Consider the following 15,000-nt stretch of genomic DNA (forward strand, 5'->3'; position numbering starts at 1 on the left):
GAAACTCTCTCCGTTTTTACTAAATTCTACTGCTATTTTTCTTTTCCACCTACTTATTTGCTACTATTGTTGCTGCTGCTACTGCTAATACCACCGTCTTGTCTTGGCTCGCAGCGTCTCCTGTGATAGCGGTGGTAAACATCTTTTAAAATGACGTAGAAGGAAACACGATCGGGGAAGTACCCATGATGTGGTGCGGAAAGTAACGTTGGGGAGTAAACGTGTGATCCGCTTACCAAATGGCGGCTTAAGTTGTACACGAGGAATACTCACGTCTGCTAGAATCTTATATGAAGCGGAGTAGTTTGTTTAAGATGCGGTTTCTTATTTAACTTCAAAATATTAGTTTTAACTCAGTAATTCAGGACTGATGAAACTACTGCCGCGGCTGAAATTACTGTAACGTCCACATGATTCATTCTTGTTGCTCATTTCTTTGCGTTATTAGTCTCCCTTTCCAGATGAATAATGAAGAACTGCGATTGCTTAGTAACTGTGTGGGAGATGCAATATGAATGTGTCTGACCAAATTTCCATGCTCCTCCTAAGTTTTGCTTTTCTTTTAGTACTTGATTCTCCGAGATATACCATACTACTCCGTGGTCAAATACCTTTTCCTCAGCCATTATAGAATTTTGGTAAAAGATTCAAATTTTTTATCGTTTCTTCACACTTATTCCGTTTTTTTTTTTTATCATACATATCGCTATTTCAACCATAGTTCTTTGCATTATAAGTTTTTCCCTTTACAATGAAACAAACTTGATTATAATTGGTTTATGATTCTGGGAGGAGATGCAATTTCAACTTCCATTAGTGAAGAGAGGATAAACACTGAATAATAAACTGTTTTAAAGATAAGGTAAAAATAAGGTATCTGTGGAAGCAACCTTTGATTCACCGTGAGCAGCAAAACATGTACATCACGAAGTGTTTACGGGGAGAAGCAGAGTGAGGAACCCCCGCGTCGCTCACAATGTCTTATTTACGAGCGAGTATCCGAGGCTGTGAGATGACGTCCGTGTGTTGACTGGCTGGTTTAGGAGATCTGCCAAGAGTGCGCGCTTGTAACAGAGGCTCTAGGCTCGTCTGCTGGCCCATCTCCACCTAAACGAGTCATTTCCCGAGCATCGTGTGTCGTCCCCGCGGCCCAAAACAGTGTGGGATGATGCTGGTCCCTCCTACACATGAAAGAAGGCAAACACAGCAATAATAATAATGGTAATAATATCCATGCGGCAATCTCGACTCTCTCTCTCTCTCTCTCTCTCTCTCTCTCTCTCTCTCTCTCTCTCTCTCTCTCGTGTCCCCTGCAGCGAAGATTATGAGAAGGGAATGGAGTTGGTGATAATGGTGCTGTTGTTGTTGTTGGTGTTGGTGGTGGTGGTGGTGGTTTTGTTGTTGTTGTTGTTGTTGGTGTTGGTGGTGGTGTTGTGGGTAATGTTGGTGGTGATGGTGTCTTAACTGAGATAATGGTTGCGTTGATGTTGTTCCTTGTCATAGTGGTGATGTCTTTAGAGGTTGGTTGGTGGTGGTATTAGTAATGTGATTGTTGTGATGGTGTTACTGCTTATAGACTTCTTGGTGGTGGTGGTGAAGATGGTGATAGTGTAGTAGAGGTTGTTGTGATGGTTTTGGTGCTTATAAGCTTGTTGCTGTTGGTGTTGGTTGTGGTGAAGGTGGTGATAGTGTGATGGTGGTTGTTGTGATGATGGTGGTGATGGTGGTGAAGATGGTGATATTTGTTATGATATGGAGAACCACCAGTTAGTTTCCTTTCCTCCTCTTAAAAACAACAATCTCTCCTTTAAGTGCTTTCTCTTTGATGATGGGTTGAAAGAGCCAGTCACTTTCATCCCTGCTACCGTCAGATCTTTCACCCTTCACCCTCCACTGCCACTCTTCATCTCTTGTCTTCTGCTACTGTGCTCTCTTTTCTCACCACTACCTTATCTTTATTCTACTGTGTTTCTATTTTTGTATTATATTCCTACTGCTTCTATCCTCACCACTACGTCAACACTTCTTCACCACAACCTCACCACTACCTGTCTTTCTATTCTTGATTATTATTGCCACTGCTTCTATCCTCACCACTACCTCACCACAACCTCACCACGAACTGTTACTCTATTCTTGTTTACTATCGCTACTACTTTTATCCCTACCTCTGCCTCTCTTTCTATTCTTGGCTTACTATCGCCACTAAGTCTGTTCTCACCCACGCTCTGTATCTTAAACACTTGAACTACTGCGAATGGTCTTGAGAAGTCTCTGCAAGCACTTCTAGGTCAGTGGAGGAGAAAAACCTGCAGGAAGGGTTTAATCTACAATAGCTGAGGGAAGAGGGACGTACATGCATATATAGTATCTCTTGCTTTTCTTCTTTACTTACTGAGTGACTGACGCCTGGGAATGGTCAGAGTTGAGGCTTCTGGGATGACGTAAATGGTTTGTGTTGTGGCCTATTTAGTGATGCAGTGGTGCGTTAGGTGAGTGTAGGTGGAATAATGGAAAAGGTTATGGTGTTGCTATTGTCTTGGTGGTTTACGTAAGGAGAGAGAGAGAGAGAGAGAGAGAGAGAGAGAGAGAGAGAGAGAGAGAGAGAGAGAGAGAGAACCTTGACCCAAAGCAGCAGTCAGAGCATTATCAAGTATTCTATTAATATTAAAGATGAGAAAGCCAGTCGTGTGCAGCGTAGCAAGATGCCTGGCTCTCGTATGTCTCTCAACACTAGGCGCGCTGTGATGGGGGAGGCTAAGCAGAGGGAGCCGGGACAGGAGGGCAAGAGGGAATGTTGGGAACTGGACATGTGAAGTGAAGCTGACGGAGTTTGAGGCTGAGGAAGGGACGTGGTGGTGGTGGTGGTAGTAGCAATGTTGGTAGTATTTGTCGACATTGTCCTTTTTCTTTACTCTCTCTCTCTCTCTCTCTCTCTCTCTCTCTCTCTCTCTCTCTCTCTCTCTCTCTCTCTCTCTCTCTTGAACATACAAAACAATGAGTAACTGAATGAATCTAAACACAATTTCTCCTTCCATTAGCGATACATAGAGAGCAAAACACACACACACACACACACACACACACACACACACACACACACACACACACACACACACACACACACACACACACACACACACACACTGATATCACCACAAAGGCACAAAATTTTCCGCAAGATAAGGCTATTACATCGACACAGCGTAACGTGGATGGAAAATATGATGCAAGAATTGTCTTTTCAACATTCTGCATCTCGCTGCATATTATCATAACAGGCAAATTTATTCCATAGACTCGCCACCAGCCTGACATTATATCCTCGCCACAATGGGCACTTTGTTGACCGTGTCTTTTGTGTTGAGGATTAGAAGTGATTAAAAATTGTGATGGTAAGGATAAATATTTTGATGTTGATGATGTTAATGGTGGTGATGCTGGTGGCGATAGTAATATTAACCCCATGTTCATTTTTACCATGAATTTTGGGTGTGATTAGACGATTTTATTTACATTAGGAAGGGTTTATGGAGGCCAGAAAATTATTGATCCAGGTTCTTCACTATTTCAGTCCTCACATCAGTTTTTGAAGCTATATGAAATCGCCAAATAGTAACCAGAATAAATATGAAGACTTGTCATGATGCTTACGGGATTAATGGTAATGGCATTGATATGATAGTGATGATATTCGTGACAATTAAAATAAAGATAATAGCAGTAATAAAAACAAGAGTAAAAAAAGAATTCTGGTGGTGCTAAGAATGATGAATATAATAACAATAACAATGATATATCTCACGTCCCAAGCCTGAGAGATTAAGGATTACATGAACAGCGAACATGCAGCATTTATCCGTTATTTCGCTCAGAACTTTCAAAACATCGTAGATTTAATACATATTTTAGTCATGGCGTGATATAAAAGGGAAGGAAAGAAATTATGGAGCAAGACAATTTTATATCATTTTTTTTTATCTGTATTGAAGGTAACAAGTATTGCTGTGGCGAGAATGTCCTTTCATATTATTCTGCATCCTCTTAGCGAACAGCACGTCCAGCACAAGCATCACTTACAGCTTACATTGCACTATAATATTTGCTTTCTGATAATTATGCCAATAGTGAGTGAGAGTTTGTTTTCTAATGTCAGTATTTTTCTATCGGAGTCCTGTCTGTCATTCTTTCCCACACGGACAGACAAATGTAGGAAAGAAATTAGTAAGGAAATATGGAAAAAGGGTTCTTCTACTTTAAATTTTGAAGGAGAAGGTCGTCTCAACAATAACAAGAGGAATGAATTGATCTGCATATTTGTCGATGTATACATTTTCATACATTCAAAATCTACGGTATTTTTTGCCAGGTTTCACTTACAATGCTGCATATACGGAGATTGTACTTACCTGTTGGTGTTCGTGTGTTTGGGGTGTGAGTGTGAGAGACTGTGTGTGCAAGAGAGAGAGAGAGAGAGAGAGAGAGAGAGAGAGAGAGAGAGAGAGAGAGAGAGAGAGAGAGAGAGAGAGAGAGAGAGAGAGAGAGAGAGAGAGATTAAGTCTTTGCTATTATCCCGCGCTGCCATCACCACTGCGGAGCGAGTGTTCCCACAGGCCCGTGCTCTGTGGAGGGGAACATACACAGGCGAGTGTTTGCAGACTGGCGAGGGGACTGCCGCGTGTTGTGGGGCGGGAGTCTGGCAGCGGTGGGCTGTTGTGAGGGTCCTGCCGGAGGATGGGGTGGTTGGGAGGAAAGTGGTAGGAAGTGTGACTTTTCATTACTGCAATACTGTAATGAAAGTATTTATACAAGAACACCATTTATAACATTATTTCTCTTCAGGGCAGAGCTGTCAGGCGAGTTATGGATATGAAAAATTCGTCTCCAAGATTTTTCTCGTCCACTTTTAATGCTTCACATGAGACACCCTCCAGAGATCTGCTAAATCCCCCTTAGTTGTAATTAAATTCTACTCGGTTACATCAGCCTAATTCCCTGGCTCCCTGCTCTCGCCCTCCATGCGTGACTTTGAGGGTGTGTAGGGGAGAAGGGTGACGTCGCGTTTCATAACGAAGGGAGATAGACGGCCTTTGTACACCCCTGGTCCCACCCATGGTTCCAAGCTGTCCTGGGCGGAGGGCGGCTGCGTATGTAGGCAGGCGATGCGGGACAGAGAGGTCCACTGCACCCCTGCCTCCCCCGCGCTGGCTTTGCTCAATAGCTCGACTCTTGGTCTCTGATCTGACATGCACAACATTTCTTGCCACAACTATTAAGTCAACCAAAAAGTTTTCGTGACGAGTGTAATCATTGGATAATATTAATACCACAAATTGTCTTGCAATAATCATGATTTATGGCAGTTTAAACTTCCTTGAATCATTTGTGATTCTCTTTAACTCTGTAAATCTACTGTGATCGACGCTAAGTTGGTTTCAGGTCCTCAGCGTGGGCGGTGGCTGGCGGCGTGGCCTACCTCCGGGTCAGTGGACGTGTGAAGTGATGTTACAGTCGGAATAACAGTTACTTAACGGAACGCATACCAGCGCCGGTAACGCCAGATGGGACAGCGCGGCTTTACCGGCGAGACAAAAGAACCCGGCACACACCAGCCTTATCCCTCCTGCTGGCGAGTTATTGTGCCATAAATAAGAATGTATAAATGTGGCTCTAGGGAGCACTCGGCTCTACGCCCTCGTGTTTTAAGGCCAAGCTCCCATGCGGCACCAGGAGCCTGCAGGGGGAAGGGCTTGCCATCGCGCCTGTGCCTCGGCCTCTCTGTGTATTTGTCTGTTGTCTCTTTTTGTCATGAGAGTTGGCGCGCTGTTTTATTGTCATGCCGCCTTCCGGGTGCACGGCGACGTGTGTGCGTGTGCGTAGATGTGTTGCAACGCTCCGTGTCTAATTCACCTCGGTCGTCTGCTGGTCACCCAGCCAGTCTTCCCCATTACGGAACGAGCTCAGAGCTCATAGACCGATCTTCGGGTAGGACTGAGACCACATCAACACACAACACACACCGGGAAAGCGAGGCCACAACCTCTCGAGTTACATCCCATACCTATTTACTGCTAGGTGAACAGAGGCCACACATTAAGAGGCTTGCCCATTTGCCTCGCCGCTTACCGGGACTCGAACCCGGCCCTCTCGATTGTGAGTTGAGCGTGCTAACCACTACACTACGCGGTGTGTGTGTGTGTGTGTGTGTGTGTGTGTGTGTGTGTGTGTGTGTGCGTGCGTGCGTGTGTGTGTGCGTGCGTGTGTGTGTGTGTTTCACTGTTTGATCTGCTGCAGTCTCTGACGAGACAGCCAGACGTTACCCTACGGAACGAGCTCAGAGCTCATTATTTCCGATCTTCGGATAGGCCTGAGACCAGGCACACACTACACACCGGGACAACAAGGTCACAACTCCTCGATTTACATCCCGTACCTACTCACTGCTAGGTGAACAGGGGCTACACGTGAAAGGAGACACACCCAAATATCTCCACCCGGCCGGGGAATCGAACCCCGGTCTTCTGGCTTTTGAAGCCAGCGCTCTAACCACTGAGCTACCGGGTGTGTGTGTGTGTGTGTGTGTGTGTGTGTGTGTGTGTGTGTGTGTGTGTATACGTGCGTGTGCGTGTGTATGCGTGGGTGCGCGCTTGCGTTTACGTGTGTGATTGCCTTCATCAAGCTGCGCACATGTCTGCCTATCAGTTCAACATGTCAGTCTGTCAGTCATTCATTCCGCCTGTCTGCCTTTCCTCCCTGTTAGTCCAAAACACTTTTCGTTACTGAGTCCATCTTTCGGCCGTCATTTAATAAGCCTATCAATCGGCTAATCACCAATCATCCTGCTCCTGTGACTCGACCTTCCTCTCAACATCCATACTCCCAACCATCCATTAATAACACCTATCACCAACCATTCCTTTTTATCCTATTTACCTATTTCCGTACATATCTGTTTGCCTATCTCTTTTCCCTCCCCGTTATTCTCTCTACATACAATCCCTATGACTGTATGTATTCATCCGCCCATCCATCCATCACTAGGCGTAGGGACGTGAAGAGCAGCGTGAAGCTTTGCATATGGTCATCACAAACACAGTTGGCAAATCTGGTGAAGGCAAATCCCGACATGGAAGATATCCGCCATTAAAGAGCGCCGAGCAAAGGACGAGGCTCTCCCGCTCCAGCCTTTCATCATTTGCTTTATGTCGGGCGAAAACAGGAAGGGCACGGAGGGAGGAGCGCTGGGATAGGCGGGGGAGGTTATACTGGGTGGCTGGATGGAGAGATCGGGGAGAGAGGGTAGGGGAGAGTATCAGTGAGGGGTTGGAGGTGGTGGTTGTGGGTAGTGGGAGGTAGGGGAGGGTGTTAGGTGAAGAATGGAGGATGATGGGAAGTCAGGGAAAGGTCATGGGTGGTGGGAGAGGTAGAGGACGCGAGAGAGAGAGAGAGAGAGAGAGAGAGAGAGAGAGAGAGAGAGAGAGAGAGAGAGAGAGAGAGAGAGAGAGAGAGAGAGAGAGATTCAGCTTTTACACTAACAAAGGCCGTGACAGTCGGAGCTCGTCGCTTACATTTAGCAAGGAAAAGAAAACATGATTTGCTCGTTACCATTTTCCTCGCGTTTTTAACTTTCACTCTCCAGTAAGTGAACGTGACACGGCGGAAAGGAATCACCTCCGGCAGTAGGAGCAGTAGCAGCAGGGGAGGGAGGCGTTGGGTGGCAGGAACATTGGTAGCCGGTTCCGCCTCCATGCCTGAGCAGCGGCGGCATTCATTACCTGTCCTCGTCTCCAGGTAATCCAGTTAGGTTGCTGCAGCTGAACCTCGGATGCTGGCGTTCCGGAAGCCTTTCCTTACGATGCCTGCGCTGCGGCGTCAGGGCTGCTGGCTGAACGAGGGAGGCGTGACTGTATGTGTGTGTGTGTGTGTGTGTGTGTGTGTGTGTGTGTGTGTGTGTGTGTGTGGTGTGTGGAGGCTCATGGTGCTGTCCTTGGTGTTGAGTTTGTCTGTCGTCACTCTTATGGATCTCTGCTCTGTATATTTGGTGACTCGTGTTAACTTACCGGAGTTGTGTGTGACGTGGGTTTAGATATCCGTATATGATCTGAGTGTGTTTTGTCGTAATGTGATCTGGTTTGGCAGGTTTGAAAAAGATTGGTTATGGTATTCAGGTTTTATTCTGAAATAAGGCCACCAACTTTATACAAGGTGACCTCCTTTACTGGCTTCAATCCCCATCTCTCTCTCTCTCTCTCTCTCTGCTATTCCCCGCTGTGCTCCTTTCTCCGTTCCCATTATGGTTATCTTGAACCTCACAGCCATCGCTACCGCCGCCGCCGCCGCCGATGTCTCTCGTGTTCTCACCGCCGCGGCTCTTTGAGAAAAGCTGCCTCGCCGAATTTCCTGATCATTTGTCATCGTCAGCTGCCCGAGCCGCCGCCAGCTTCACCACCCACGCCGGGACCAGGTTTCCTGCCGACGGAGGGAGGGAGAGAAAGGCAGGGAAACAAGGACAAAGAGGGCCAAGGAGTGTTGGAAAATATTATGGCTAGGAAGATTGGAGCAAGCTTTTAGGGGCTTTAGTTTTCACGTATTAGAAACTGCTTCTGTGTGTGTCTTAAGGGGATGTTGGTATTAGGATTCTCTCTCTCTCTCTCTCTCTCTCTCTCTCTCTCTCTCTCTCTCTCTCTCTCTCGCTCTCTCTTTTCCTCCTTCCAGCCCTCTCCTCTTTCCTCCCTCCAGACTCACCCCCCAGGGCAGAGTGACGGCCGCACCGGTGGCCTCTGAAGGAAATATCCATAATCATAAAAGATAACTGTCAAAAAATATAGCGGAAGGATTTTTATTACATCATAAGCTCTTTCCACGGCACTCACCTTACTGCTTTCCCGCCTGTACACCTCCCTACACACACACACACACACACACACACACACACACACACACACACACACACACACACACACGCTACTTCTCCCATTCCTACTCTGATTAAAAAAAAAAAAGAGGCTTCATATTTTTCTTCCCACTTAAGTTTCCTTCGATGTGAGCGACACTTGACTTTTGTGAAGGGAGAAAAAAAACTTATATTCACTGTTTTTAAAATGGGAAAGGATGAAGAAATTTCCCCCTCTCCTCTTTCCTTCATGCTGATCTCTTTAAGGGGAAAGAGGAAGGCAAGGTTATGGAGGAAAGAGGGTACGAGAGACAGGTGAGGAAGAGGATGGGGGAGTGAATACAAGGGTGGAGGTTTAGAGGGTGGAGGGGGATGGGAGTTATGAGGGGATAGCAGTATAAAGGGAAAAGGTGAGGAAGAGATGAGATTAAAGGAATAGCGAGAGGAGGAGGAGGAGGAGGAGGAGGAGGAGGAGGTGGATGAAAGAAAGAGGTGTAGATAAGGAATGAGAAAAATATGGAAAGGTAGGAAAAACAGGGGTTGCAAAGAGAGAGAGAGAGAGAGAGAGAGAGAGAGAGAGAGAGAGAGAGAGAGAGAGAGAGAGATAGTTTGTCAATGGATATGTATGTACTATGTATGCATGTATGTGTGTGTACATCTGCCTGCTTGTCTATTTATATTTGAATATGTCATTTTTATATTTGTTCAACGCTCTCTCTCTCTCTCTCTCTCTCTCTCTCTCTCTCTCTCTCTCTCTCTCTCTCTCTCTCTCTCTCTCTCTGTCACATATCTACTAGACACCCACCACCACCACACTATCACATCGCTTCCTCCACACACACACACACACACACACACACACACACACACACACACACACACACACACACACACACACACACACACACACACACACACACACACACACACACACACACACACACGGAGCAGGAGCAGCAGTAACCCATCACTCTCTCATGTCTATCTCGCCTCCTTGCCTTGCCTTGCCTTGCCTTGCCTTGCGTTGTGGTGCCAAGTTTTGGGGCGAGTCTCATTTGAATTTGGGTGATTGTCGAGGATTTTGTGTGATGAGAGTCTTCTAGGGGCGAGCATGGACCCAATTGTAGCGTCAACAGTTATAGGCTTTCCTTGTGTTGGGAGCGTGACGTGGCGGGTCTTGGCGGGTGTTGGGAAGGCTCAAGGGAATGGTGTGTGTGTGTCCTTGACGTTCCCCTCTTGATAGGTTATACTGGAAGCCTCTGTGACCTGATGTGAGTTTGGGGCTCTTGGGATTGGCCTTTTCTGACACCCGTCACTGAGGTTCTGAGGGTGGCTGGGGGCTTTGTGGTTGTGGTAGTGGTAGTGGTGGTGGTGGTGTGTGGTGTGTTGGTATGGGTGGTGTTGAGTTTGTAGGTTACTTGTATTCGGTGGCAATTTGTTAACCTTTTCAATACTGATACATATTTTTACCTTGATTATTTAGGCTTGATTCGACGAGTTGATTTGCAGTAGTATGGAGGTCAAAAAATGAATTCCCAGAGTCTTTACTATTCTAATCCCAACATGTTTCTGAAGCTGTAGAAAATCGCCGAATATTAAGCAGAATGAACATGAAGGGATTAATTTTGAAAGTATAAGATAAAAGAGAAACATTTGATCGCTTTGGTGTTTTTAAGTTGGTTTTTATGTGTAAATAAGACAAAATCCCTTTTCACTAATTTGGTTCTAGGTTAAACAAGCTAGAAAATATGGCTAAAGAGGAATTAGATCTAGATACCCCGAGGTTTGGTTTCCGTGCATAAAGGATTCCAGTATTAAAACGGCAATAAAGAAAGCTCTCTAAATCACTGCTTGCCGAAAAAAAAAAAAAATTAAACAAAGAATAATGGATTTTTTTGGGTAGATATTCCAGGTTTTCCTTTTTATGTGTGAGTGATTCAAGCACAAAAAAAGTAAAAAAAAAAAAAAAAAGTTCGTTAAATTGACGCATCCAATAAAAAGAAATAAGAGAGAGAACACGAAATAGAAGGTTACGTATTTCCATGACATTTATTACGCTTTTCTCATAGTGACTGGTAATTGAAGAGAGAGGATAGCATAACAAAAACCAGTCAGACGTTAGTTAATTCTCTCTCGGGGCGTGATACCAGCGTGCATGTGGTTCTAATTTCGTGTTGATTGTATTGGAATGAAATCGTAGTGCTCGTGCTTTTGATGTGTTTAGGCTTTGATGAGTCGCGTGCTTGAGTAGTCATTATTATCATTGTTTTTGTTGATGAATCAGATATTAATGTATACGCAGTCCAGTCACTTGAATCTCATTACGGCTTGATGATGCCCCCTGATGTGAATATAAGGTTGGGTTTTTGGTCTCTGTTTATCTGTCTGTATCAATTAATTATCCATTTTTCTGTCTGTCCGGCTCTCCATCTGCCTATCTGTCTGTGTGTTTGAGTATACATCTATCTCCGTCTCTGTTGTCTATATGTGTGTTTCTTTAAGTCAACTAATCATTCTTTTTGACTGTCTGATCGTATATATTTTTGTGTCTGTATCTATCAGTTAGCCATTTCTTGTCTGTCTGGCTCTCCATCTTTCTGTCTTTATCCGTCACCGGTCTATATAAGTTAGTCATTCCATTTCGTCTGTTTGGCTATTCATTTCCTTTCTATCTCCTGTCTATCAATCATTCCTTTTGTCTATCTAACTGTCTATCTTTCTGCCTTTCTCCGTTATCTGTCTATATTAGTTAATCATCCCATTTTGTCTGTTTGCCTATCCACTTCCTTTCTATCTCCTGTCTGTCTATCAATCATTCCTTTTGTCTGTCTGTGCGTCCATCTTCTTGTCTCTATCACCTGCGAATCGTTTGTTTCTTTACTTCTATTTGCTGTTCACATCAAGGAGCCAGGGACGGGAATCTAGATGGCAGGAAGGTGATGGAGTGTGGAGCGATAGAGGCTGGTTCCATGGGTCTCAGAAAAGGCTATTAATATTAACCCTTGAGTACCATGACGCGTTTCCATATTCATTCTGTTTACTGTTTTACTATTTGATGATTTTATACACCTTCAAAACTTATGTGGGTGGATTAAAATAGTGAAGACTGTGGCTATTAATCTTCCTAATGTCAATGAAATGGTCTAATGGTACAGAAACATTGAGGTTAAAAATGTGTCCTAGTATTGAAGAGGTTAATGGATACTTGAGGTCTGCGCATACAAGCAAGGTCCTCCCAAGCACTTATTATAGGCACTGGGCTCCTGAGTAATGTTGCTTACGATATAATGCTTCACATCACAGTTATTGAGACACTTATCCTTATCATCGTCCACGTGATAGCGATTGGGTTTCTTATCTCTGTCATTTATATCATTGCTACTGTCTTCTTTTGCGTCATCGTCATACATTTTACGATTCTTCTCTTCATGCGAGTTTTTGTCATCTTTATTCATTGCTTTTTATTTTCAGTACTCAGTCAACCCTCATCAGGTCTCATCACTATCACCACTACTCTCACCAGTCCCATTGATCACCACCCGTATCACCACTCATCCCCGCAACCATCTATCACCATTCATCACCACCATCACCCCATATAGTCTCCTTCACTGCCCATCATCCCCACCACCACCACCACCACTCCAGTACATCAGCCGCAGCCATCGGGAGCGCCTGTCACACACCATCACCACCACCTATCACACCACAGCGTCACCCATCATTCACCCACTCACCCACTCACCCGCTCATCCGCTCACTCACCACGACACGACGAATTATTGAAAATTTGTGTAGGTGCTGAATTTACTATCTTAATCATATAGGGAAATGGAGGTAGAGGTGTTTATTTATTCATTTGGTGTTTAGTTGATAAGTGTGTGTGTGTGTGTGTGTGTGTGTGTGTGTGTGTGTGTGTGTGTGTGTGTGAACCGTCCTGTGAAAGATCCTAACTCTGGTTGTGCTTGTGGATGTGATTGAAGAGAGAGCTTATGTATTAGTCTTTTTTATTTACCATTTCTTTATGTGTCTATTTACTATTTTTTTCCTTTTAAGCGTATTTACCATTATTACTTCTATGTATATCTACCATTTCTTTTTCTTCTACGTATCTATTTCCATCTCTTCTCTTTCTTTCCAGAGTTATGTAATATTTGTTTCCTCCGTCTCATTCAAGGCTTCTGAAATCATGTAGTCTTGTCCAGTTAGTAGTTTTGCCGTGTACTTTTCTGAATAGGTCTTTTAAACAATCTCGTCTTTCCAAGCTGTAGGTCTGCTATGTGTATTTCCTTATAGCTTAACGTAGACTGTTTGATTATTCTAAAGGATTGTTTCTCTGTACCTCCGTTCACAGAGCCTCTGAAGTAATCTGATCCAGGTTTCGGAAGGCAGCAAGGTCATCAGCGCGTGTTAACAGCCAGATATGCCTGGTATTCTGCTTCGCTCTGATTATTAAACAAGCGCCATGCTAATGTAATACGTGCGTCATAGCTTATCCTTCACGGATTTACCTCGTTAGTTTTTCAATTGGGTTTATTTCGAGAGTTGTTATGTAATGATATAATGATGTAATTAATGGCTTGTTCTTGTTGTAACATGCTGACTGCTTGCCTCGGGGAATTTATACGCAGTTTCATAGTGACTTCTGTTATCAGTCTTTGCGTATGATAGAGATAAGGAGAGAAGTGTCTGTTGATTGCTTGTGTGTGTGTGTGTGTGTGTGTGTGTGTGAGAGAGAGAGAGAGAGAGAGAGAGAGAGAGAGAGAGAGAGAGAGAGAGAGAGAGAGAGAGAGAGAGAAGGAGGAAGAGCGTCTGGAAAGGTATGGCTATCTGTATTGGCATTCCTGATAAACAAACAGTCTGGCACATAGAACCCGGATCCTCATGTTTTCCTGGCATCTGATAAGAAAGAAAGAGAAAATAACATCTAACTCATATTTTTCTTTTCTGTCTGTTATTGCATGTGTGAGAAACAACCTACCTTTGATGATTGGCATAAAAGGCGGCCTTGGTGTGTCCCGCGGTTTGCAGTGTCCTCCAGAGAGTCCGTGTTTGGATGGTGTTTCAAGGCACCGGCCGCCAGTGAGTGTCCCAAGGGCGGGGTGAGTGGCAGGTCAGCGGGACGACTTTGACAGCGTGATATGGCCTTCACACCTGGGGAACAGAGGAGAGGAGGAGTGTAGGGTTGTAGAGGTGTGAGGTGGTGCAACTGGGGCAGAGATCTAATTCGCAGCTTCCTCCATCTTGTCTTTGCCTGAAGAAAGTGCCTCACAACACTGGCATGTGATGATCTGCTTCTTGGAGATTCTGTAACTAAAGAACTTTAAAGGCATCACAAAAGACATTCCGAGAAACTGTGAAACAGGAAAGTTGGAATTAAATAGACAGAGAAATAAGATAAAAATAACCACTGGAGTTGGAATTCATAATGCAAGTGGAGTGGTTTTTGATGCAGTGGGAAAAGAAACCACTAAAGTAAAAGCTCGCGGAAGTTAAAGCTTATTAGGTGGTTGAAGAAATCATAGCAAAAATTCATGAAAAGTTATATTAGCGGCTAAACTAATACTCATGTCACTTGCTTCTGGGAAACCTTGGGAGAACCACACTGACCGAGAGAAAATGATGTGATGAAGAAATAAGTCAACATCATTGTATCTAATTAATCCTTCTGCTACAAGACATTTTTTCTCATTACATTGGATAGTGCTGGTGAAAAACGCGAGATGAAACAGGAGAGCTGACTCATTTTCATTTAAAAGGAAAAACCATAATAATTTCCTTAACCCCTTGAGTACCATTACACGTTTTCTTATTCATTCTGCTTACTATTTTATCATTTTGTACAGCTTCAGAAATCCATGTGGTGGATTAAAATAATGAAGACTGTGGACATTAATCTTCTGAACTCCAAAGATCCTTCCTTTTGTAAATAAAATCGTCTAATCACACAGAAAAGTCATGGTAGAAATGCGTCTCAGGACTGAAGGAGTTAAGTCTGTCAAAAGAGCAATCAAATGATACTCCGAAGTGTCTGAGAATCCTGTCACATATATCGGAATTAATACACTGCACAAATTATCTCCATCCTTCTGGTGTAGTACATAATG

At 44.2% G+C, this 15,000-nt stretch overlaps 1 long non-coding RNA gene and 1 other non-coding gene across 3 annotated transcripts in view; one reads left to right on the forward strand and one right to left on the reverse strand.

Moving 5' to 3' along the window:
* LOC123520202 overlaps positions 1-15,000 on the forward strand; it is a 257,753-nt gene that overhangs the window by 123,866 nt on the left and 118,887 nt on the right. The window lies entirely within an intron of this gene.
* On the reverse strand, positions 6,491-6,564 carry Trnal-caa. Its single transcript has one exon. It is a non-coding gene; the product is annotated as a tRNA-Leu (tRNA).

This window comes from Portunus trituberculatus, chromosome 46 (genome assembly GCF_017591435.1).
Source record: "Portunus trituberculatus isolate SZX2019 chromosome 46, ASM1759143v1, whole genome shotgun sequence".
Taxonomy (NCBI): domain Eukaryota; kingdom Metazoa; phylum Arthropoda; class Malacostraca; order Decapoda; family Portunidae; genus Portunus; species Portunus trituberculatus.